The 24448-nt window shown below is 45.2% G+C and overlaps 1 protein-coding gene across 2 annotated transcripts in view; it reads right to left on the bottom strand.

Annotated features, from left to right (window-relative positions):
• HTR1D (5-hydroxytryptamine receptor 1D) overlaps window positions 1–18310 on the bottom strand; it is a 37376-nt gene extending 19066 nt beyond the window's left edge. Inside the window, exons 1-3 of one of the 2 annotated variants that reach the window (XR_016018563.1) lie at window positions 18003–18310; window positions 14773–14828; window positions 10819–10930 (exon numbers count right to left, since the gene is read on the bottom strand). The gene's annotated coding sequence lies outside the window, so the exon portion shown is untranslated. The remainder of the gene's footprint in view (window positions 1–10818; window positions 10931–14772; window positions 14829–18002) is intronic. The other variant, XM_088790475.1, reaches the window with a different exon arrangement.
• Window positions 18311–24448: the final 6138 nt, after the last annotated feature.

Here is a 24448-nt window from a genome sequence, read left to right on the forward strand (position 1 = left end):
ACCTGCCTGGGCAAGCTTGCTACCTGCCCCCAGCTGTAAAAATTAGCTCCCAGCCTCAACCTAAGGACAATAAAGAGGGGTACAGCACGGCCCCGCACCGGCTAGTGACTGGGGTAAAGGGAAGGATGGAGAATCCACCAAGGAGAGGAACCAAGAGTAATTGGGCAGTTTTTCTGAGCCAAGCTCTATGGTATCTGCTTAACCTGCATTATCCTCTCTGTAACCCTGTGAGGAACGTACTCGTGTGTACTGCAACTAGATGAAGAAACAGACACAGAGGTTGAGTGACTTTCTCTTGCAAGAGTAGTAATAGGATGGGCCCTCAGGTACATCTCACTGCCCAAGCCCACGCTCCTCCCCGTGAGTCACACATGAGTCAACAAGTATTCTGAGCACCTTCTCTTTGCTCAGTGCCCTGGTAAGTGGTTCAGGGCCAGCAAGGATGAGTGAGATGTGATTTCCACTCTCAAAGAGTTTATAACCTGAGGATAGAGGTGAAACGTTACCGAGCTTTGTGTTCCTAGCCCAGGGCCGGGCAATACAGTGAATATTGAATAAAGTACAGATTGTCAGAGCTAGAAGGACCTTTGGAGTTCAAGTATATCAATCCTGTTTGTTTATAGATGAGGAAATTGAGGCCTAGAAGGAGGAACTAACTGGTTAGGGGCTTGGGCTCTGGAGCCAGACAACTTGGTTTGAATCTCAGCTCTATAGCACTTATCAGCCATGTGGCTTTGGGTTGGTCACTTAACCTCTCTGAACCTCAGTTTCTTTGGGGGGAAAAAAGGATGAATTTGTGAGAATTAAATAAGGTCATCCATGCATGGGGCTTAGCACAACACTTAACATGTAATCCCACAACACAGTTTGCTCTGCTTACGATTAACCAGTCACACAGTGAGTTAGTAACTGTGTAATCTGGGCTAGACCCTGGGCTTCCTGACTCAAAGTCCAGTGCTCTTTGCAGTGTCCCATGGTCCCTGTGTCCATTAGAGTGTGGTCAGAGAAGAATGGGAGTCACCCAGGGAGGAGAGGTACATGTGTCATCAGGTGTCTGCTGTCCTTGGGGCCAAGTACCCACGTGGTCCCTGAGCCCCTACCTCTGTACGTCCTGCCACCCCTACTCCATCTTTGAAGTCTCCCCTCCCTCCTCCTTCCCCCCTTGATGTAAGCCCAGAGACTCACTCCTAACTGGAACACACACTGAAACTCCTGATAACATCCTTCCTACCTCCGCATCTCCCATGGCAATTTCCTCTGGACCAGACGGGGTGGGGCCACACCAGGGAAGGCACTAACAGGAAATTCCCTGGGAGTAGTGAGGGATGGAAGTCCGAGGGCGGCCAGGATACTATCTCCAGCATCAAGCCTCTCAGCGGGGAAGAGACGGGTCCCTTAGGAGAGGTTTTTCTGTTTGTTTTCCTCAGGCTTGACTTCTAATGAGAGAATTTAATTAAGAGCTCCATTGCTTCTATGCCCAGGGAATAGAAATCCGACGGGACAGCGAGGCTCAGGCTGGTGCCCACAAGGAAGGAGGGAGGGGCCTCTCTTGACTAAGCTTAAACCCTGTGATTGGTTCAAGCTGCAGCAGAGAAGTTCAGCTCACTGGAGACATTTGACCCCAATACAAGAATCTTTCCCTACAGGAACTGGGAAGTTTTAGATTCTGTGCTGCAAATTTAAAGAAGTTTAAACCAGCCAAGGCAAAGTTTGATATTCCCAATTGTCCTCGCTCACACCACTCCAACTGTCTTCCCTGGAGCTGGTGGAGCGTAGGGACAAGTCAGTGGGCTTGAGTTCAAATTCTGATACTTCACCTCCCTGAGACTCAGTAGCATCATCTGTAAAATGGGGACAACTCTACTGATACAGTTCATGATCTGCCTATAAAATGAAAATAATAACTTTCTTGCAGAGTTGAGGCAGGGGGGAGATAAATGAGCCAAGATGTGGAAAACAGAAGGGACATAATATGTCAGAGAGAAAAGAGCGTGGGCTTGAGAGTTAGATGGTCCTGCTGCTCACCGGCTGTGTGAACTTGGGCAGGTATGGCCCTTCTCTGAGCCAGTTTCCTCATCTGTAAAATGGGAATCTTAGTGCCTACTTCACGGGGTTATTGTGATATTTAAATGAAACAAGATATGGAAATACCTACCACTGGGCCTGGTCACTCATTAAACCTTTGTTAAATTTGAACTGCCACCCCCATCACCACCAGATCCCCAGGATTTGTCATGGAGAAGAGGAGTTTCTGAGCAGGGGTTGTTTGTGGTCTGACATCACTTCTTACCTCCCTCCTCTCTGAGACTTCTCGGGACTGGGCTGGAGGGTTAGTCATTTGCAAAGACGAGGACACATATTTTCCTTGAATTCTGACTTTAGGCAGGGCTGACGTAGCCTGGGGCTGGGGACAGATTTGTCATTTTAACAAAATCTACTCATCAGTTCTGTTTTTTTTTTCAAAAAAAAAAAGGCAATGTCCATCTTTGTCTAACTAGTCATTTCAGCCAAAAGGGCTGAAGTGACTTGTGAGTGAAGGTACATTCTCCCCAGAGGAGCTGATTTTCTGGTATCTTGATTTAACTCATGAAAAAGCCATTTGAAAAGGATTGTGATGTTTCTGCCCCCAGATGGCCAGGAGGAAGCATCTAACTCAACATCTCAGCTCCTGGCAATCTTAGGAATCTCTTAGGAAGAACTGAGGCTGCAAGAAAAAGAAAAGAACATGGCCCTGGGTTTGAGTTCCCATTCACCTGGCCGTTAGTTCTTGCCAGGTGACCTTGGCCAGACCCATCACCCCTCTGTTTCCTCTCTCCCTGACTTCATTCAGTTTTCCTCTCTGCTGTCTTCTCAAGGAGGCCCTCCCCAAGCCCCCCTCTCGATCATGCTCTATCCCCTTACCCTGTTATATAGTATGTTTTTTTTAGCACTTTACTGATGTTAGATTTTTACTCTGTTTACCATCCATCTCCTCCACTATTATCTATTCTGTTTGCCACTCTATCCCAGGACCTAGATCGATGCCTGCACATACTAGATACACAGTAGGCATTTCTTGACTGAATAAAATAGTATAAAACCTTGCAGGACTGTGGTAAGGATTTTAGTGTTTACATCTCACTCCTCCCTTCCCAGCTATATGATCTTAGATCAGTTACTTCCCTGCTGATCTGTAAAATGGGCATAATACAAGTATCTACCTGGGGCCGGCCCGGTGGCTCAGGTGGTTTGAGCTCCGTGCCTCTAACGCCGAAGGCTGCCAGTTCGATTCCCACATGGGCCAGTGGGCTCTCAACCACAAGGTTGCCCGTTAGATTCCTCAATTCCCGCAAAAAGGTGGTGGGCTGCGCCCCCTGCAACTAACAACGGCAACTAACAACGGCAACTAACAACGGCAACTAGACTTGGAGCTAAGCTGCGCCCTCCACAACTACAATTGAAAAACAACAATTTGACTTGGAAAAAGTCCTGGAAGTACACACTGTTCCCCAATAAAGTCCTGTTCCCCTTCCCTACTAAAAATCTTAAAAAATAAAAAGTATCTACCTGTCTTGTGAGGAGCACATGATGCCTATAAAGTATTTACAGGTACAGAGTAAATGCTCATAAAAATCACATACCACATTTGATATACAAGGTGGAGAAAACTCCAGAACTACGTACTGGTACGTGTATGATGGATGAAGAAAAGGGTCTGCCGTGGGAGAGACCAGGCAGGAGGCTGTTGCAAAAAGTGTGGGGCCTGATTCCAGGCAGTGGCTGTGGGGGAGATACAGGAAGGAAAATGAGGACTACTGCTGAGAAACCCACCAGGCTCTCACAGGACCAATGCCAGACTCAGGGAGAGACAGACAGAGCATCCTCAGTTAACCTGCCACCCTCCTCAGACTTGTAATTCCCGTCCTCATCAGTGGATAACAGAGCATTTCAGGACACTGCTTCTCTGGCCATTTCAATCAATGAGAGAAAAGGCTGAGGCCAGAGAAAGAGATGAAGCCAGGAGGTAACAAGGCACCGGGTACAGCACTTAAACAATTAATCTTCACAACAGCCTTTGAGGAGGGAATTATCATCCCTGTTTTATGGATAAACAATCTGAGGGTCAGAGAACTGAAATAACTCCCCTAAGTCTCCCTGGGAGAGCTGGGGGAAAAACAAGCACCTCCAATTAACAGCTTACTGGGTGCCAGGCACTGCCTTGGGGAGCGCTTTCCATACAGTAGCCCCTAATCGACCCATGAGGTCTCTATTATCCCCATTTTACGGGTGAGGGAACAGCACAGAGAGGGCAGTAGCTTGCCAAGGTCTCACAGCTAATAAACGACAGAGCCAGGATTCCAACGTAGGCAGCTGGCTCTGGAGCCCACACCATTGAGCCTGAGTCTATTTCTCCAATGATAAAATAGGACTCGGAACATCTCCTCTTACAGGACGGAGGGGAACAAATGAGATCAAAGTTCACAGGGAAGCACTATGAAAAGTATAAAGTAGGAGCTGAGGAATTGCTGTTCCAGAACTGAGACTAAAGGAGATTAGAGAGAGTAGCCAGCAGCGTGCCCAGACCCCCTGACGGCTCTGCAAAGTTGCCTCCTGCCTTCCCCCCCCCCCCCCCCCCCCCCCGCCTCGTATTCCTAAAACTCATGTTCCCCAAGGGTTCTGCCACTGTTTGTGTGTGTGTAATTCTCATTACAGAGAGGAATCTGTAGTGGGTTCTTTCTCCATGTTGAATTGAGCAGAGAAAGAGGGTTGATGCTGTAAATCCACCCATATACCAGTTTCGTGACTTTACAGTCCATTCCCACTTGAAAGGCAGGATTTAATTCTAAAAAGTGGTGTGGGGAAAAAATAATACATGAGTACTGCTTCCAAATTTAACCTTCAGGTATTATGGAAAAAGCAGCTCTCATCTCTCCAAAGACAAGACAGCTTGACGTTTGCTAAAATTCAAGGGAACTTTCCAAGCATGGAGAATTAATTGATAGACATCTGAGATTCCTAAGCATCCTTTTAAAATCTCAGGGGTTCCCTGCAAAACAATAAGAACCTCCGAATTCCATGTAGAAATAAACGTCCATTCAAAAGACAATGTTGCAACATTAGAGCTGATTTCCACCCACCAGACTGGAGAAATTTAAAAAGATTGGTAATATCCAGCATTGGCTAGGGTGTGGGGAAAGGGGACCCTCCTTCACCACTGGGAGAAGTGCATATTGGGACAGTCTCTTTTGGAGGACAACTTGGCAGTGACTGTGAAAAGTTTAAGCAAGCATGTTTTTGACAATTCCATTAAGTATCATCTTACAAAAATACTCTTCCGCAAGCACACAGAGGCATGTTTATCGTATGTAGTGAAAAATAATGAAGATGACCTAAATGCTTTTGCATTCCTTGTGGTGAAATAAATATGTTATCTACATTGTGAACTGCTGTAAAGCAATTAAAGATAACTCAGTAGCTCCCTATGTATTGATGTGGTAAGCTCCCTGGGTGAAAAAAGCAAGTTACAGAACAGCACGTGATCCCATTCATGTACCAAAACCTACATCTGTGTATATATACAACTATAAAAATGCACATAGATGCTAGAAAACTCAGAAGGAATCAGACCAAGCTGTGAACAATGGGCAGCTGGGGAGGGAGGGGAGTGGGGCGAGGGCAAGGGACTTTCACCTTTTACTCTCTTATATCTAATATGCTGTTGGCAGTTTTTACAAGCACGTAACTTATGTGATTTTACATACAGGGGTGCCAGAAAAATGTATACACATTTTAAGAAAGAAAATAACTATTAAAATTGTATTACAATTTTACAAATATCAAAAAGCATCATTTTGTTGTTGGTATTACATACCAATTAACAAAAGATGAGGGCCGGCCCTGTGGCTCAGGCGGTTAGAGCTCCTTGCTCCTAACTCCGAAGGCTGCCCGGTTCTATTCCCACATGGGCCAGTGGGCTCTCAACTACAAGGTTGCCAGTTCAATTCCTTGAGTCCCGCAAGGGATGGTGGGCTCTGCCCCCTGCAACTAAGATTGAACACGGCACCTTGAGCTGAGCTGCCACTGAGCTCCCGGATGGCTCAGTTGGTTGGAGCCCATCCTCTCAACCACAAGGTTGCCAGTTCAACTCCCGCAAGGGATGGTGGCTAGCAACGGCAACTGGACCTGGAGCTGAGCTGCACCCTCCACAACTAAGATTGAAAGAACAACAACTTGACTTGGAAAAAAAAAAAGAAGATGAATACAAGTCACGTTTGACTTCTGCAATGACAAGAGGTGGTCAACGTGGTTACCATCAGCATCCAGACACTTCTGATTACAGCGAACTACTGCCTGAGCAACATTGACCAAAGTGTCCACTTGTATATTTTTGGCACCCCTGGTTTATATATACATGGGTAAGAAAAATTTAATTAGGAGGCTTTTGAGCAAGCTACTTTACATCAGCAAATTTTATGCTCCACATTATTTAAAAGAAGTTACTAAGGTAACTTCTGGCTCTAAAATTCCACAAATGCTGAACTAAATAAACAAATGAACAAATAAATAAATTAAAGCATTTTTAGTAAAGAAAAGAATATTTCTAAACCAAAGGTTTTCCAACCTGGCTTGAGTCGGGATCGCATGTGAAACTTATTAAGCAGCTCCAGGGCTTCTGAATCTGTAAGTTCCTCTCAAAACTACTGCTGAGTTGTTTTATTTTCACTTTTTTTTTTTTTTAACAAATATTGTCACTGAAGGCTCAGAAAGGAAAGAGACCTTCTCAGAGTCACAAAGCACAAAGTCTCCCCTCCCCTATGCCCTGTGTCCCCTCCCCTCCGCCCCAGGCCCTAGGCAAAGTAATGCTTCTCCCTCCACACCGCCCCCTACTCCCCCTATCCCCCTCCCACATTTGACCAGAGGTGAACCAAGCAGAATTAAACCTCAAATATTCTAAAGCAGCTCAAAGATATTTCCCTCCCTCCCTTGAGCAAGATGCTAAATTGCCTTAATTATGTTTCTTTGGAAGACACAACGTGCCCATCTGTTTTCGTGGTGGGGGGTGAGGATGGATGCTAAGCACAAATATAAATCAACCCAAATACAAACACAATTAGCCCTGTCATGTAGAGAACGACCAAAAGTGATGCCCATGAGGGGGGCAGTAAGTCAGCTGAGCTCCAGGGTTCCTTTTGAATCTGGGTTCCAGTTGGAGTGGGCAGAAGCCACAGCTGGCATGAAGTCTTGACAATGGGGGGGGCTGGGGTGGAGGGCACAGTGAGGTACTAGGAAGAGGCTGCAGGAGTGGGGGCCTCCCACTGCGGCAGCGCTGAGTCCATGCGGCAGCAACACCGTAATGTCACAGCGTCACTGGACCTCAATAAACGTGAGAAGCAGAAGGGGCTTTGGGATGTCGCTGTGGAAAGAGCACGTGTGGTGCATCAGACAGCTCTGGATTCAAACCCTGGCCCTGCCACTTACCGGCTGGGTGACCTCGGACAAGCTATGTGGCACTCTCTCTCTGGGGCTTCCTCTTCTATAAGGTGGGGATAGTAATGCCTCCTTTTTAGATCGACTTGAGGAGGAGTGAGGTGATGTGTGTACAGCTCTTAACATAAGACCAGGCACGAGAATGTGCTTGAGACTTGGCTCATAGTATTTCTATTATTCATCTACCCTTTCCTGAAACGCCTAGGGTGGACCCCCTTATTCTCTGTCTCAGGTAGGAAGGATGCAGAGAAGACATGAAACAAATTCTAGAAAGGACAGCAACTTATTCCGTGTCCCTGAAGGAAGTCTGTACAACCTTGAGCAAGTCCCTTCACCCTCTGGGGACTCAGTTTCCCCATTTATAACAGAGGGTCTAGGGGGTGTTTCAGCTCTGACCACCTAATATTTTATGCATGATGACAGCACCAGGCTGCCTCCAGAGCTTATCCTGAGGAGATGACTCCGAGGAGGCAGAATCAGGGAGGAGAAATCCCCAGCTGTTTGTCCATCACTTAGAAGAGCATGTCGGGGACCATTAGGGGTGGGCTGAGGATGAAGGCAGTTCTTCCAAAGAAAGGAAGACCTGGGCATGTGCAAGGCTGTGTCCAGCTTTTTTTTCATGCAGGGACTAATGGGACTGTTGATGATGAAAGCAGATTCCATTTCTTGAAACCTACTCTGCATGAGGCACAGTGTGGGGCATTTTACATACATACACTTGTTCATCCTTGTAACGCTCCTAGTCAGAAATGACCCCATTTTAAAAATGAGGAAACAGATTTAGAGAGCTGAGGTCACACAGCAAATAAGACAGCAGAAATGAGAGGTGACCCCAGGAAGCTCTGGTTTCAAATCCCCGTGCTTTGTGCTGCACCAATGGGGAACTGCTTAAAAGGAAGAAAGGGACACAGACCTGTGCTGATTTCCTCCTGTATGTGAAGCAGCAAGCCAGACACTATGTTTATGTCATTCAAACATCACAATCATCTTGTAATATAGGTATTAATGTTCCTGTTTTACAGATGGGCAAGCTGAGGCTCACGGAGGCTGAGAACTGGAGTCAGGGTATAACAACACAAAAGGGCTAGCTTAGGGACTCCTAATCTGTTTTTGTGCTGTGGCCTCTGTGGCAAGCTGGGGACACCTATGGACTCTGCCTCAGAGCATGTTTTTAAATGCATACAATAAAATACATGGGACTGCCAAGGAAATGAATTACAATGAAATACGGTTGTTAAAAAATACATATTTAAAATCCATGATATAATAATAATAATAGTGCTTCATTACTAACACATTAAATAACAAGATTGGTGTCTGGTCTCATAGTGGCTCCAAGTTCACAGTTGTGATGATCATAAACAACATTTCAATCTACCTGCAATAACCATAATGTGATACCAAAATATCTATGAGCTTTATTGGAACCAAAGCCACAGGAATTGCTAATAATATATGGTTTATTGCCTCCACTCATAACTGACGTGATGCTAATTAACTTTAAGGTAGAAGATCGTGAAAATACGGATGTAATTTTTCCCTCTCCAAGTCCATAACCTGCATTCTGTCCCTGGATCTCTTGGGGGTGGGCCATGGATTCAGGTTAACACCCCCTGCCTAGTCTGTAACTATAGTCACTACACTGGCTGTACTAGAAATCAGACATAGTTGTGCTTTGGTCACCTATCAATGGCTTGTTTCATTGAAGACCAAATGTTTGACCAAGTGTGTGATGGTCTCCATTTGCACACCTGAGGTTTGAAAAAGCCTTTTGTTTGGATGACCCAGTCAAGGGAACGGGACCAGCAGGTGGTCCCACCTGGGCAGACCAGTCCTTTCTGGTTCTTGGTGGCTTCAATGGGTGGCTTGAGTACATAAAAATGTGCAGCCCAAATGTTTTCATACCATCTCGGACTTATCTTAGTCCTGGCTCTGTTTCTAACAGGTAAGGTTTCTTCTCTCTTACGAGGAGGATTTCATTCGATAAAAATTGCTTAAGATCTATACCATACGCCAAGGAGTGGAGCAAGCACTGAGGATGCATTTATTCATTCAACTTATACTTATTGAGTGTATTCTCTTAAGCTAAGCAAAAAAAAAAAAAAAAAAATGTGGAGGGTACTTACTGGCTCACAGAACTGAAAAAGTCTAAAAATAGTACTAGTCTTCAGGTATAGCTGAATCCAGGTTCTACGTTCTACTATATCAGCTTCATTCTCAGATAGGCTCCCATGAATGTAATAAAGGAGCCACCAGTAACTTCAGTTGACTGTATTACCTGCATAGCTACCTCAGCAGAAAGGAAGTGCCTCTTTCTCAATAGTTAAGTCTTGGAATTGACTCTCAGTGGATCAAGCTGGGTCATGTATCTGTATCTGAACCAATCACTGTGGCAAAGTGGATGAAATATGCTAATTAGCCAGGGCTGAGTGATGGTCAGAGCCAGTCCTACCTGAACCACAAGGTCTGAGTGCAGGGAGGGGATCCCCAAGGGAAAATCAGGTCACTGACACCAGAAAAATGGATGCTGGGAAAGGGCAGCAGATTACCTCTGTTCCAACTGCCTCTTATCCACCTGGTTGGTGAGGGAGGGACCCCACCCTAAATAGTAGGAGATGTCTAGACAGGCCACCTGACCTCAGACAGATAAACTCAGACAGAAGATTATTAATCGAACATACAGCCCCGGAGGAGGACTCAGCCTCCGGGGACCACATGGGAGTTGTGGATGGGGTGACCCCTGGTTCCCTCAAGCTTGTTTGAATAATTTCATGGGCTGGCAGGGAGTTGAAATCAATTACATTGAGGACCAGGTGGGGCATCTGGTGGGGGTGGGGTGCATGCTACTTGCCTGCCATATGCTTGAATACCTCCCCAGAATCCTGACCCACTATTGGACATTTAGAAACTCCTTCCTCATATGAAGTTGTCCCCATTTTGCCCTCAACTCAGTTAAACAGACATTTACCCATTGAGTGACTCACAAAGTTTAAAGTATTTACCATCTGGCTCTTTACAGAAAAAGTTTGGTCTAGAATAGTGGATCTCAGTCAAGAGGACAGCAATGGAGCTTAGGTTCAAATCCAGACCAAGCTGTGTGGTCTTGGCCAGGTTGCTTCCCCTTCCTGAGTCTCAGTTTCCTCATCTGTAACATGGAGATGAGAATGCTACCTATCCCAGGGCTTCTTTTGGGGATGATAAAAATGTTCTGGATTTAAATAGTGGGAATGGTTACCCAGCTTTGTGAATATACTAAAAAAAAAATCACTGAATTGTACACCTTTAAAAGGGTAAATTTTATGACCTGTGAATTATATTTCAATTTTTAAAAAAGGAAAAAAAAAATCCTACCTCCAAAAGCTGTTGTAAGGGTTGAGCTGGAGTTTAGCATGATGAAGAGTATAGCATAGCACCTGACACAGGTGCTTTTGTCACCATCGTCGTCATCTGGAGGTGAGGAGTCCTTTGAAGAAAAGCAGTATAAAAAGGTTTGATGTATCGATTGACTTCTGTTATTTTCTCTTTCATATTACTTAGAATAGCAAAGCATCTGGTAAGCGAGTAAAATCCGCATTCACATTGAAATTACACTTTCTAAATTAAAAATTGGTTCTAAGATAAAAATAAATTTCTTTTCCTTAAAATAATTGTCATGTTTGACAGATTTGACTACACAAAAATAAACTTTTCTCTCTCTATGGCACATGACCCTATACATAAAGTCAAAATAACAAATTAGGGGGAAATATTTCCACGTAAAACAAGGGGTTAATACAAAACATGGTCCTAAGAAGTAAAGACGAAGAAGACGAAGAATCCACTAGAAAAATGGGCTAAGGACAGAGACAATTCATGGCAGTTGACTGCAAGTGGCGATGACACTTATGAAAAGACGTTCAACCTCACAGAGAAGTCAGGGAAATGCACATGTAGAACAGGAGAGCCTGTTTTTCTCACGTCCCATTGGCAACCATTTTAACAATAAAATGTGGAGAAGGGTTGATGAGTCCACAAACAGCTACAACCTTTAGGAAAATTTATTACAATTGAAAGCATACATACTTTTGTGACCCAATAATTACACTTCTAGGAATCTGTCTGATGGAAATAAAAGCTTGGGTGCATAAAGATTGGTGCACAAGAAGATTCACTGAAACACTCTTTATAACAGGAAAAAGCAAAACACTGGAAGCAAGTTGAAGGTCCAGCAGTGGGAAAAGGGAGAAGATAGTCTATATAACTAGCACAAAACTACTAAAAAGAATAAAATGTTGCATATGGATATGAATGACCTCTACATATACTATTAAGCGAAAAAAGCAAGGTGCCGAAGTGTATGTAAAAAGAGAGAGGGACATGTAAGTACACAGTTACTTATCCATGGTTAACATAGGTCTGGAAGGACACGCAAGAAAGGAAATGCTGGATGCTTCTGGGGAGACAGGCAGATGCCTGGGGAAGGGCTCGGAGGGAAGCTCATTTTTGAATACCATTATGTATCTTTGGAACCATGTGAATGTATTACTTATTGAAATTTTAGATTAATTAAAAGAATAAACAGATCTAAATATATTGGAAAGGGGTCCACAAAATACTGTTAAATGAAAAAAGTATGTATCAAAACAATAAAGAATGATTTTTTTATAGAAAAAGAAAACAAGAAACAAAAATCCTAACACTAGACACACATACACGCACGTCTATTTGTTTATGAATAAAAAAAAGAAATTTTTTCTTTACACGTGACCATGCATAACTTTTCTTTCTTTTTTTTCATGCATAATGTTTCTAATTAAAAAAATAAATTGCCATTGCTTTGGTGTGTTTTTTTTTTTTTCACAATGCTTAATTAATTTTGAGCTGAGGGCTCATGTCTGGAAGATTTTCGTGCAAACTCTTGGTATCTCAGACGGGCAGGAAAAGCTTCTTTTGGTGTCCTGATCCTATACTGGCAGAATTGACGCTGCTTTCCTTGTCTGCAGAAGTATCAGGTTCTGGGTTTTTAACCCAACAAGCTTGGCCCTCCAAGCACCTCCTTCGCCCAACATGAGAGAAACATGCAGACTCTCCAGTATGTTCATGGGAATTGAGGGGTGTGTTTCAGGAAACAGAACAGGGGGAACACAAACAGGGTAAGGAGCAGCGGATCCTGGGACCCAGTGCCAACTTCTGCCCTGAAGGAGGCTGGCTGGGCAGCGGTTCTTCCAGATGCCCAGGGCTGCCCAGGTATACGGTCCCTAGAGAACTGCTTGGGTCCCTTTTCATTCTTTTTGGAGGAGGAGATAATTGGAGTCTTCATGACTCAGTGACATCCCCACGAAGCTTCACTCTCACATAGTATGAAGGTCTGGGCCGGGTCTCAGTGGTGACCCCAGTGGGACTTCCAGCCCGCCTGGTTTCCACTGTTGGCTTTCCCAGATTAAGTTACCGATGAATAGCAACAGGGTCCAACAGACCTGGTCTTTTAATCCACCTTTATTATATACGGTCTATGGGGTTCTGGGCAGGTAACTTACTTACCTTCTTTAATCCCCAGTGTCCTCATCTGGACAGTGGGAGTGAGGGTGACAAAGCTCCTCTCCATGAAGCTGTTGTGGGAGGAAGTGATGTTGTTATGAGCCTGGCACGTGGCAGTGTGACCTCTGAGCCCTCGCCTTAGGCACAGTGGGGTGACAACATGCCTCTGGCTCTGAGCTGTGGCCCCTGGTGTGACCTCATGGGTGCGACTGGGCAGGGGCAGGGTACAAGTGCTTATGTGTGGGAATGCATGGCACCTGAGTACGAGGGAAAACATGTCCAGAGTTGTCTTCTAGGGAGATGACAAGACTGGCCGACTCAGAACCCAAGGTAGACTGTCTGTCATCTGGAACCCCGCCCAGCAGGAAAGGAGGTGCTGTCTCAGCAAAGGCTCTGAGGTCCAATTTATAAAAATAACCCTCCTAGTCCCTTGTGGGACAGTGGCCGTGACCTCCTCCCCTCTCTTGCGCTTCACACCTCAAGTGAGATTAGACGAGCATAGTCAATAAATCTTTCAGAAATAAGCGAGGCAGCACTTGCCACCCTAACAGCTGACGCTGCAAATGCCCTGGTGGACTTGATCATTTTTCAGGGAAATACTTGCTTCCACCAATCACAGAGCCATTCTGCTGAGTGCTCAGTGCTGGGTTGGGCTGGGTGAGGGGATGGTACTAGTTCTGGCCCTCAGGGAGCGCTCAGGGTAGCTGGAGCGGGGAGGGAGAAGGCAGCGTGTGATGGGACTAATTCAGGGCAACCATGGGCGAGCAAGCTGGTCTCTGTTCTGGGGTACTGACTCAATGCAGTAGCTGGGCCTTTGCACAGGGGAAGGACTGTGATGTGGGGAGGGGAGCCTAGGTTTGCGTGTAGGCTCCTCACTTCTTAGCCGTGTGACCTTGAGCAAGGTCATACACCCTGACTCTATTTCCTCATCCTAGGCTACATGTCAGGAATTTTGAAATATACTGTGGGAGCTGTGAGAATAGCCAGGATGAAACCGAGGCCCAGAGGTATAACGGCTGCCTGAGGCCACAGAACGGTCACTGGCAAGCAGGACCCTCAAGGGTTCCAACCCAGGGTCGTCACCTCCAGGCCTTCTTTCCTAGGGTCTCCTAAGGTTCTCTGCTTTTCCAGGCCCATTCCCAAGGTCCGCATGTGCTTGGTGGCTGCTCTCTTCCTGCAGTCCTGGAAATTGGCCTGACACATTCCCAGCTAACCTGGGCGTCCCATGGGCCTCCTTCCCCACCAACACTTTAGGCTTGCTAAATACTCTCTGCTTTCAGCACTCTCAGAGCAGGCCCACATGGTAGCTCAACTGAAAAAATGAGGAGGTGGGACTAATGAACCCCAACACTGGGGAACGGAAGGGGTTCTTTTTACCTCTGAATTCTGGGGATTTATGTTCCAAATTCTGGCTATTTCTACCACTTCCATAGTATGACATTTCCAAATTTCTGACCAATAGCCTCTGTCCAAAACAGGCTCAAATAGCTACTCACACAGCCTGAGTGGCTGCAGACAGTGGCCTGGTAGTTGGCCCTGGAACCTCCCTGACTGGGTCCAAATGCCCACTCCACCACTTCCTAGCTGTGCAATCTTGACCAAGTTGCTTCACTAATCTGTGACTCAGTTTGCCCATAAAAAACAGGGATAATGATAGTACCGACATGATGAGGTTGTTGTGAAGTTTAAATGAGATAATACATGTTAGCACTTAGCCTCATGCCAGGCCCATAATAAGGGCTCAATGACTGTTAGGGAACAGAACTGTAACAGGTCATTAACACATACCTGTCTCCCCACTTTGAGTGCAAGCTTGTTGAGACAAGGATCACATCTGTTTTATACTAAAAAAAGAAAAAAGAAAAAAAAAAGAAAGAAATTGAATTTGCTGAATTCAGAACGCCTGTGAATAGGAGTCTAGTTCTTGATGTTCAGGCTTTGGAGTTCTGGGACTCGTTCTGAACGAGTGGCATTTTAGTACTTGCTTTTAAGCTCATACTTCTGTTTTGCACGTAGCTAGACTTGTCCTTTTTAGCACTTTCCACACCTATAATACAATTACGTAATTTTTCACTGTTTGCTTCCCTTCCTAGATTCTAAAACCCATGAGGCAAGGGGCTCTGTTGATTTTGAGTCCCTCTGACAGCACCACAAGCCTAGCACAGAACCTGGCAAACATTACACACTCAATAAACATTTGTCAACTGGCTGATGACTCAACAGCTTAGCAGAGGTGTGATTAGTGAATAGAAAAACCTGGCTTTTTAAAAAGACCAATGGAACTCTAGCAGAATGTTAATGCTCTATATAATCATATATTCTCTTAAAATATACGAGTATACAATTATTGCAATAATTAGTTTAATATAAGTAGCCAGGTATCACTCATTCTTATTCATTACCACTGAGCTTAACCTTGACTTAGGGCTCTGGCTAGAATAGAAAATATCTTTAACTCAATCTTCGTCTCTTAATAGTCTAAAACTCCCTGGGATGTGAATCTAAACATCTTTGTGGGGCTTGACAGCACCTTAATGACCGATGCCCTTACACATGGCTTTTCTTACTGGCCAATGATGTCCTCACAGTCATGAAGACTATATACTTTTAGTGGGAAGTGTTAATTAGCTTTACTGTTTTCCCTTCTTTCTTTACTCCTATTTCTCCCCCTGTATCTCCATTCATAGACAGAAGAAAAAACAAGTAAAAAGAAATCTCCAAGTCATGCAGTCTCTGTCCTCACCAGAAACATGACCCTTTTAACTATCTTCTCCCGGAGTAGAAAAAAGATTTCTCTTTATCCATCAGCCTTTCCCAAGTAATTTTTTCTCTTCTTTTTTTTGGAGAAAATTGCTTCTAGCTTCTCCCCTTCCCTCCTGACCAGTAACTTAGCTAGGTGTACTATAAAATAAAGTTTACATTAAGTCGTTACCATGGCAACATCACACACCAGCGGCTCTCTGGTTCTAAAGCAATCATATCCCTTTTTCCAGTTACAAATTCAAGCCTGTCAAAAAAGTAACTTTTCTTTAAAGTCCAGGACACAACCTAACAAGGTTTGTAAAAAGAGATAAAGTGGTTGCACAAGATAGAGGTCTCTTGATAGAGAGCATGAGATGAATTCCTGAAAAAAAAAAAAAAAACCGTCTGCAAATCATGGTTATTTACACTGTGCTCAAGCCAGCTTAAGTCTGCACAAGAAAGCTTGCTGAATTATAAATACCAGAGAGCGCTCTTGTTTCTGGAGCACCGCACGCTCTGTGCTAGACATTGGACAAAGCACTTTGCATACATGAATTGCCTCGTTTAATTTAATCCTCGATGCATCCCACAGAGATCTTAGCTCACAGATTGTCATTAGAGACACTGGGCATCCACTGCCATGGAAAATGTTTCGTTCCCCCAAATTAACCAGTTGGAATTGAAGCATTTGTACACATACCTCCTAAGAAAAATAACAGCTGCCATTTACTGTGCCCCACTCATTGCCAGGCGATTTGGCCACATCCTCTCAGTTAATCATTAGAACAAGCAGAGGAGGTGGCATCATTCCCCTATTATAAATGGGGAAATTGAGGCTCAGGGAGGGAAAATGACTTGCCCACACAGCTAGGAAGTTACAAAATTGGGATTTAAACCCAGGTGGGTTCAGTCCCAAAGCATGTTCTCTTGTTACTTTGCCTGCCAGAAATGCTTCCAGCCAGAGAGGCAAGGAAGAGAGCATCATTTCTCTGAAGACACAGGCTTCCAGGTTAGTATGAATATCCTGGGCAAATTCTGTACCAGCGGTGGGTAACTCTGGGGCAATGCAGGTGGGAGGAAGGAAGAGGAAGCAGTCGCTCCTCCCTGTTCCTTAAAATTGCTAAGCTTTAGATGGTTCCCACCAACTGAAATGCTGTCTTCCTCTGCCCTCCCCCTCGACTTTTCCACCTGCCCATCTCCTACTCACCTTCCAAGCCTCAGTTAGTTATAAGCTGCCGTCTCTGGGAAGCCTCCCTGACTTCCCAGGAAGATTCCAGTCTGACAGAACTGGCTCAGAGACTTAGGAGCGGTGGGGCCTTGCAGATTGCTTTCCCTCGCTGAGCCTCCGTTTGTTCATCTGTAATATGGGGGCCTCACGGCCATCATGAGGTTTCAGTGTGATCATGCATAATAAAGCACACAGCAGAGCTCCTGACCATAGTAAGTAATCTGTAAATGTCAGCACCTATTATTGGCCTCCTATAGAACTTTTTTCTCATTTCCATTCTTGAAATTATCTTATTTGTAATTTGCATGTCTCCCCAATTATTGGTGAGGCCTTGAGTGCAGAATCCTCATTTCCTCCTCTATAACCCCGGCCCTGGCACCAGTGAACCTCTGTTGACTGAACGTATGAAAGGTCATTTGGGAGGGACATCTTCCAGAACACTGGGCTCCAGGAAACTGTGGCCTGGAAGAAGCAGGGTGCTGGGGCTTCCCATGCTTTTCAAATGCAAACACCCCTGAGGAAGGTCATTGACCAGTCACCCCTCAGCTGGGCTTAGGTGACATGCAGCTGGGAAGGGCCACAATCTAGGGTACTGGGGTAGGAAGGTGTATGTCCTCAGGGACAGGAAAATGGAAACACAACATTGCCTAGTGTCAGCCTAGGCTAGCTCACTCTGGACAACCTCCTGGTGTTTCAAATCTATTTTGGGGGGAATAAATCAGAGTACATAAAAATAAATAAAATAACAGAAACCATCTAATAGGCCATGTAAGCCATGTGTGTTCTGGTTCTCCATCCATTGAGTTCCAAGACTGGTCCATCAAGACCCAAAACAAACAAACAAAAAACAAGAACAAGGGTTGCAGCCTATGGGCAAATGTGTGTGTGTGTGTGTGTGTGTGTGTGTGTGTGTGTGTGTGTGGTATAGGGCGTGGGCAGGGATATGGGAGGTGGGGACCTGCTCAGTCACAGCGGACTCACAGAAGGGCTCCCTGCAAGGCTGCAGGCCCTGCCTGGCCCAGCCTCCCCCTCCTTAGGTGTTACTCACCACTGTAGCCACCAGAGGAAACTGAGGAAAGGGCCTTCTCCAGGCTGGTCAGCCTCTGACCTGCTCAGGCTCCTGACAGCTTTCAGACAGTGCTCTTCAGAGAGCATCCAAAGTGGGTGGCTCATACTAAAAAGAGAAACAGAGAAGACGGAGTCGTTTCTGGAAGAACTGGGATCACAGATGAAATGTGCGGCTGTGCTGCCAGCCACTCCGAACTTGGATGTACTCAAATCACTGTCTTCATTACTGTAGCTCCTGCCTGATTTCTCCTGCTCCAAACTGTCACTGACACAAAATTGGAAAACATGGAGAACTGGAAAGATCTTGGAAATCAGCTGGTTCCGATCAATACTTCCTCCAGTGCCCACTGTGTGCCAGACCCTGAGGACACAAAGACTGATAATGATAATAATCAGTATTAAATGTGCATTTAGGGGTGGATGGGTGGCTCAGTTGGTTAGAGCGTGAGCTCTGGGCAACGGGGCTGCCGGTTCGATTCCCACATGGGCCAGCGAGCTGCGCCCTCGGCAACTAGAATGAAGTTAATGAGCTGCTGCTCAGCTCCCGGGTGGCCAGATGGCTCAGTTGGTTGGAACGCGTCCTCTCAACCACAAGGTTGCCGGTTCAACTCCTCAACTCCTGCAAGGGATGGTGGGCTCCGCCCCCCACAACTATCAACAGCAACTGGACCTGGAGCTGAGTTGCGTCCTCCATAATTAAGATTAAAAGGACAACAACTTGACTTGGAAAAATCCCGGAAGTACATACTGTTCCCCAATAAAGTCCTGTTCCCCTTCCCCAATAAAATCTTTTAAAAGAAATGTGCATTTACCTTATAAGCACATTACAGATAGCTCTTTAATTATCACAATCACATTAGATGGTAGAGGCTATTTTATTATCATCCCCATTTTACAGATGAGAAAACTGAGGCACGGAAATGGTAAGTAGGTAAGTAACTTGCCCAAAGCCACATAGATAGCAAATGGCAGAGTGTGAATTTGACACCAGGCAGTCAGGCTTTCCACTCTTGGTCACTATGGTTGTCCTTGCAGGGCCCACATTGTGGTGAGTTTGTGTGAATGATAGACAAGGAAGCAGGCCATTGCAGGGGTACAGAGCTGCTAGCCCCACCCTGGGAGCTGAGAACAGGCTTTCTGGAGCGATGTAAGCTAAAATTTGAGATAGGGAGACAGAAGGTGGAAAGGAGATCCAAGTAGGGAGAACATGAGCAAAGGTGCGTGGGAGGGAGTGAGGCTCAGAGAAGAGCGGTGTCTTGCTCAAGTCCCACAGCCTGCCAGCAGCACAGCTAGAACCCAGGTTCTAGACTCCAACCCTACACCACACTGTCGATTAGGCCTCTCCACCTCAACAAGCCAAACCGGTGAGAACTGTAAAACTGCTGCTACAGAACTGGGGCCTCCAAACAGTGTATCTGCATGATACACCTGGGAGTATCGTACAGCTATGTATGTACTCACTAAGTATGGACTCACAAGGCAGTAGGGGCCAATTATTAGGCATTTTGGCACAGGTGAGGGGCTCTTAAATCAGCACTCACGGCATCTCACCCCCTCTCTCACCTTCATTTCTTTCTCTGTCACTCCTCTTATCCTGTGGTAGGTTGAAAACTGTCCCCCAGAGATATGTCTACTTCCAAATTCCCAGAACTTGTGACTGTTACCTTATTTCGACAAAACGGTCTTTACAGGTGTAATTAAGTTTAGGATTTTGAGATTGAGGAGGTTATCCCGGATTATCCCAGTGGGCCCTAAGTGCAATCACCATGGCTTTGTAAAAGAAAGGCAGAATCGCAGCATTACTCACAAGAGCTAGAATGTGGGAGTAACGCAGGAATTCTTTGATAATGAATAGAGAAGCAAAATGTGGTCTATCCATACAATGGAATATTAGTCAGCCTTAAAAAGGAAGGACATTCTGACACAAGCTATACATGGAGGAAAGGAGGATATTATGCCAAGTGAAATAAGCCAATCACAAAAAAGACAAATCCTATATGATTCCACTTCTGTGAAGCATTTAGAATAGTCAAAATCATAGAGACAGAAAGTAGCATGGTGGTTGCCAGGGGCTGAGGGGAAGGGAGTGGGAGCTACTGTTTAATGGGTAGAGTTTGTTTTACAAGATGAAAAGAGTTCTGGAGATGGATGGTGATGATGGTTACACATTATTATGAATGTATTTAATGCCACTGAATGGTAGACTTAAAAATAGTTAGACGGGAAATTTTATATTATGTGTACTTTACAACAATTTTTAAAAACTGAAAAAAAAATGTATCCATAAGCAAAATGTATAGCAATAGAGTTCAACAGAATTAACGATAAAGTCACAAATCATCAGTAAAAAAAAAAAAAAAGAAAAATAGAGATTGGCAAAGGGAGATTAGACAGATACACAGAGGAGAAGGTGATATGAAAATGGAGCAGAGAGAGATGCAGCCACAAGCCAAGGAATGCCGGCAGCCACCAGAAGCTGGAGGCGGCAAGGAACAGATTCTGCCCTGGAGCCTCCCAGGGGAGTACTGCCCCGCTGACACCTTGGTTTGGGACTTCTGGCCTCTAGAATTGTGAGAGGATAAATCTCTGTTGTTTTAAACCATCAAGTCTGTGGTAATTGCTATAGCAGTCACAGGAATACATTTCCCATCATTCCTTCTGCTGGCCTTTCTCCTCTGGGAAGAAGGGAGGAGACTGAGATAGGGGACTTCTCTGATTTGAGCTCTGGGACATCTCCACGCTGGAGGTTTTCTGTCCTCCTTGACAGTCAGAAGCAGCTGGGTCATCTAATGCCTTCCCTCTTGCTCTTTGCCAGGCCCTCATATCCTTATTCCACATCACCAGACATGTCTGGTCACAACCAAGAGAACACTCAACCTTTCATTTACAGATGGGACACGGGCACAGAGAAGGGCCAGGACTTGCCTGAGGTCACACAGTGAGTTAGTGACAGCTGCAGGGCAAAGGCAGGTGTGTCCTGTCTGATAGTAGTTCTCCAATTCCTCTCTTCTACTTTGTGTCTCGCCAGCTGCTCCTTGCACAGAGCTGGGCACACAGTGGCCCTTGGGTAACTAACTTACCTGGAGAGGCAATATGGGCCAATGGTGAGCTCAAGGTTTTGAACACACATAAACCTGGGACTGAACCCTGGCTCCATCACTTACACACGATGCAGCCTTAGGTAAGTCACTTCACTTCTCCGGGCCTCAGTTTCTTCATCCATAAAATGGAAATAATAACAGCCCCTCCTTCAGAACTATCCTGAAAGACAGTATAGAAGTTAAGAGCCTGAGCCGGCCCGGTGGCTCAGGCGGTTAGAGCTCCATGCTCCTAACTCCGAAGGCTGCCGGTTCGATTCCCACAGGGGCCAGCGGGCTCTCAACCACAAGGTTGCCAGTTCAATTCCTCGAGTCCCGCACGGGATGGTGGGCAGTGCCCCCTGCAACTAAGATTGAACATGGCACCTTGAGCTGAGCTGCCGCTGAGCTCCTGGATGGCTCAGTTGGTTGGAGCACGTCCTCTCAACCACAAGGTTGCCGGTTCGACTCCCACAAGGGATGGTGGGCTGTGCCCCCTGCAACTAGAAAACGGCAACTGGACCTGGAGCTGAGCTGCACCCTCCACAACTAAGACTGAAAGGACAACTTGAAGCTGAACGGCACCCTCCACAACTAAGATTGAAAGGACAACAACTTGACTTGGAAAAAAGTCCTAGAAGTACACACTGTTCCCCAATAAAGTCCTGTTCCCCTTCCCCAATAAAATCTAAAAAAAAAAAAAGAATAGATATTGAATTTTTGAGAAAAAGAAGAGCCTGAGCTCTGGAGTCAGGCTGCTTGGTTCAGATGCCAGTTCTACACATTAACTGTTTCACTTGGGCAACTGTGCCTCAGTTTCTCCATCTGTAACCTGGGAATAATCACACACCTCATAGAGTCGCAAGGACTGAGATTCTTTTTTTTTTTTACATCAAATGCTTAGGATAGAGCCTGGCACACGTTAAATTCTCAGTAAATGATATTCATCATTAGATATTACCATAGGGTTGGCAGGACTGCTACATGAGCTAATGCACAAAAGCAATTAGTGCAATGCCTGGGGCACAGTAAGTGTCCTATAAATGACACATGTTGTCTCTGCTGTCACTTCTTGTTGAGGGGCCCTGGAGGATGAGGCTGCCATTGGTGGCCCCCCGTTTTCCTGGCCAGGCTGACATTCTCCCCACCACCTGTAGGCCCCTTACTTCATTCCCTGAAAACCCAGATTTCTAGAGCAGTGGCTGATGCCCATTAGAGATTTAGTTCTTCCAATCCACGCCAAACACACTTACCAGTTGTCAGCTGCTTATCAGCAATTAAGATTCCATTTCAGACGTGAAGACAGAAATACATTTTGCTGCTGAGTGGGGAGGCATTCAAACGGGCTGTCAGACTCAAGTTCTTAATGTTCTTTTCTGTTTGGCAAAGACTTTCATAGACTTACATACACTGTTAACACCAGAAGGATCCTAGAGAGGCCCATTGGACTTAAGTGGATACTGAGGCCCAGGAGATGACGGTAAACCAGGGGCAGGGAAAGGGAGAACCATGCTACATGCGTTTGCTCTTCAAGCTTAAAATATTTGCAAAACATCTCTTGCACACAAAGGACATGTATATAATGCATCTTACTGTTTAAAGAATCATAATGAAATCCATGAACCTGCCATCCCGTTTCAGAAATAAAATTACCAAGACCTGTGACACCCCTACCACTGGGCCTATTTAAACTGGGGGTCTGCAGACAAGTCAACTGCCTATCCACCACCAGACAGGCTCCTTCTAGTAAGACATCCATGAAGGTGGTTCTGGGTGCTCTGTCCTGTAATTCTCTGTGGTGGAGCCCAGACTATAAGCCTGAATATCCCATCATCATTTTCAAAACCAGACATTTTCCTTGGTGGTGGTTCTAGCCAAATGTTTTGGCCCCTCCATGTCATCTTGGTCTCCCACCTTTGGGAAGTTAGTAGTCCTAACCCCAACTCAAAGTGTCACCACATTTGATTTCTACCAGTAGGAAGAATAAACATCACCATGTTCGTGATAGTCACCATTTACTGAGTGTTCAATTGTTCTGGCCAGGGGCCTACATGTATTTTCTCACTTAATTTTCCCAGGAATCTTAATAAAGATGAACAAACCCATTAATAAACCATCTATAAACCCATTAATAAACTCACTTTTCAAATGAGGAAACTGAGGCTCAAGGAGATGAAAAATTCTAGGATAAGTTAGGATGGGGTAGAGCCAAGATTTGAACCCAGGGTCGTCTGACTCCAGAGTCAGGTCTGGGTTTTGTGGGACCTGAAACTCAGGCTATTTGGAGGGCATAAGGGCGGAAAGAGTTTTCCTCAACCCTCTTAGAGTCCCTGGCTGGGTCTAAGCATGAAACTAAAAAAGAGATTAACAGGAGAAAAACATATATGTTTATTTGTTTTCCATGACACTGGACCTTCAAAATGAAATGAAGACCCGAAGAAACCAGAATGAAGACTCAGAAACCCGAGTATATTTATGCTAGGTTTGAGGAAGAGTAAGTGGGCAGTCATGTAAAAATACAATAGGTGAAGAAAAACAAACAAAAATACAAAGATACGATAGGTTAGGGAGTATGAGGTAACTGTCGTCAACTGGGGCGAGTTTGTTAGGGATCTTCCTGGTGTCTCTTTTCCTTCAGCGATAAGGACGCTCCCTTCCTCCAGGTATAGGGAGGTCACCTCTCAGGTGAGGATTTTATGACCTGTTTCAGGGAAGAAGGGCAAGGGAAGGAGGTCAGAGTGACCTTCCTGCTTCGGTCATTTTCTCAGATTCCTTCATCTGAAAATATTTTATGTGCCAAGGTGTCATCTTTTGGGGGGAGTATGTCCTGACCCCCTTCAGGGACCATCTTTAAGAAAGGGAAAAAAATTTAAAACACAAATTTTGGTATGAAAGTGTTGGGAGTAGAAAGAAACAGTGAGTGGTCTTTACTAATTGCAGTTAAACGATCATGTTTTTGCAAATTTTACACTAATGTTTCCTCTGTGAACACATGGTTGGGGCCTCTCCCAGGTCTCTGGAAGGAGCTACAGCAGACAAGAAGCACTGAGGACACAGCTTCCTCAGCAACTCAATAAACCTGCCTGCGCCTCAGGTGAAGAAGGGTTTTCAAGAAAGAATTATCCAGCCCAAAATAGTGCCTCAGTTGGGAAACCTTGTGCCGGAATGAAGAAACCTGAAGAAGTTGGCTAACTCTTCTCGGGCCGCCATTGATGGCAGCCTAAAAGCATTTTATACCCGACTTGCACATCCATTATCTCTCTTGGCCCTGGGAAGATCGTAGAGGAAGTAGAGAATAGATTGTTCAGCTCTTACTGTTACAAACGTGACCTGAGTGACAAAGAGGTAT

The sequence above is a fragment of the Rhinolophus sinicus genome, chromosome 14 (assembly GCF_057876585.1).
Source record: "Rhinolophus sinicus isolate RSI-liver-muscle chromosome 14, RSI-T2T, whole genome shotgun sequence".
NCBI lineage: Eukaryota > Metazoa > Chordata > Mammalia > Chiroptera > Rhinolophidae > Rhinolophus > Rhinolophus sinicus.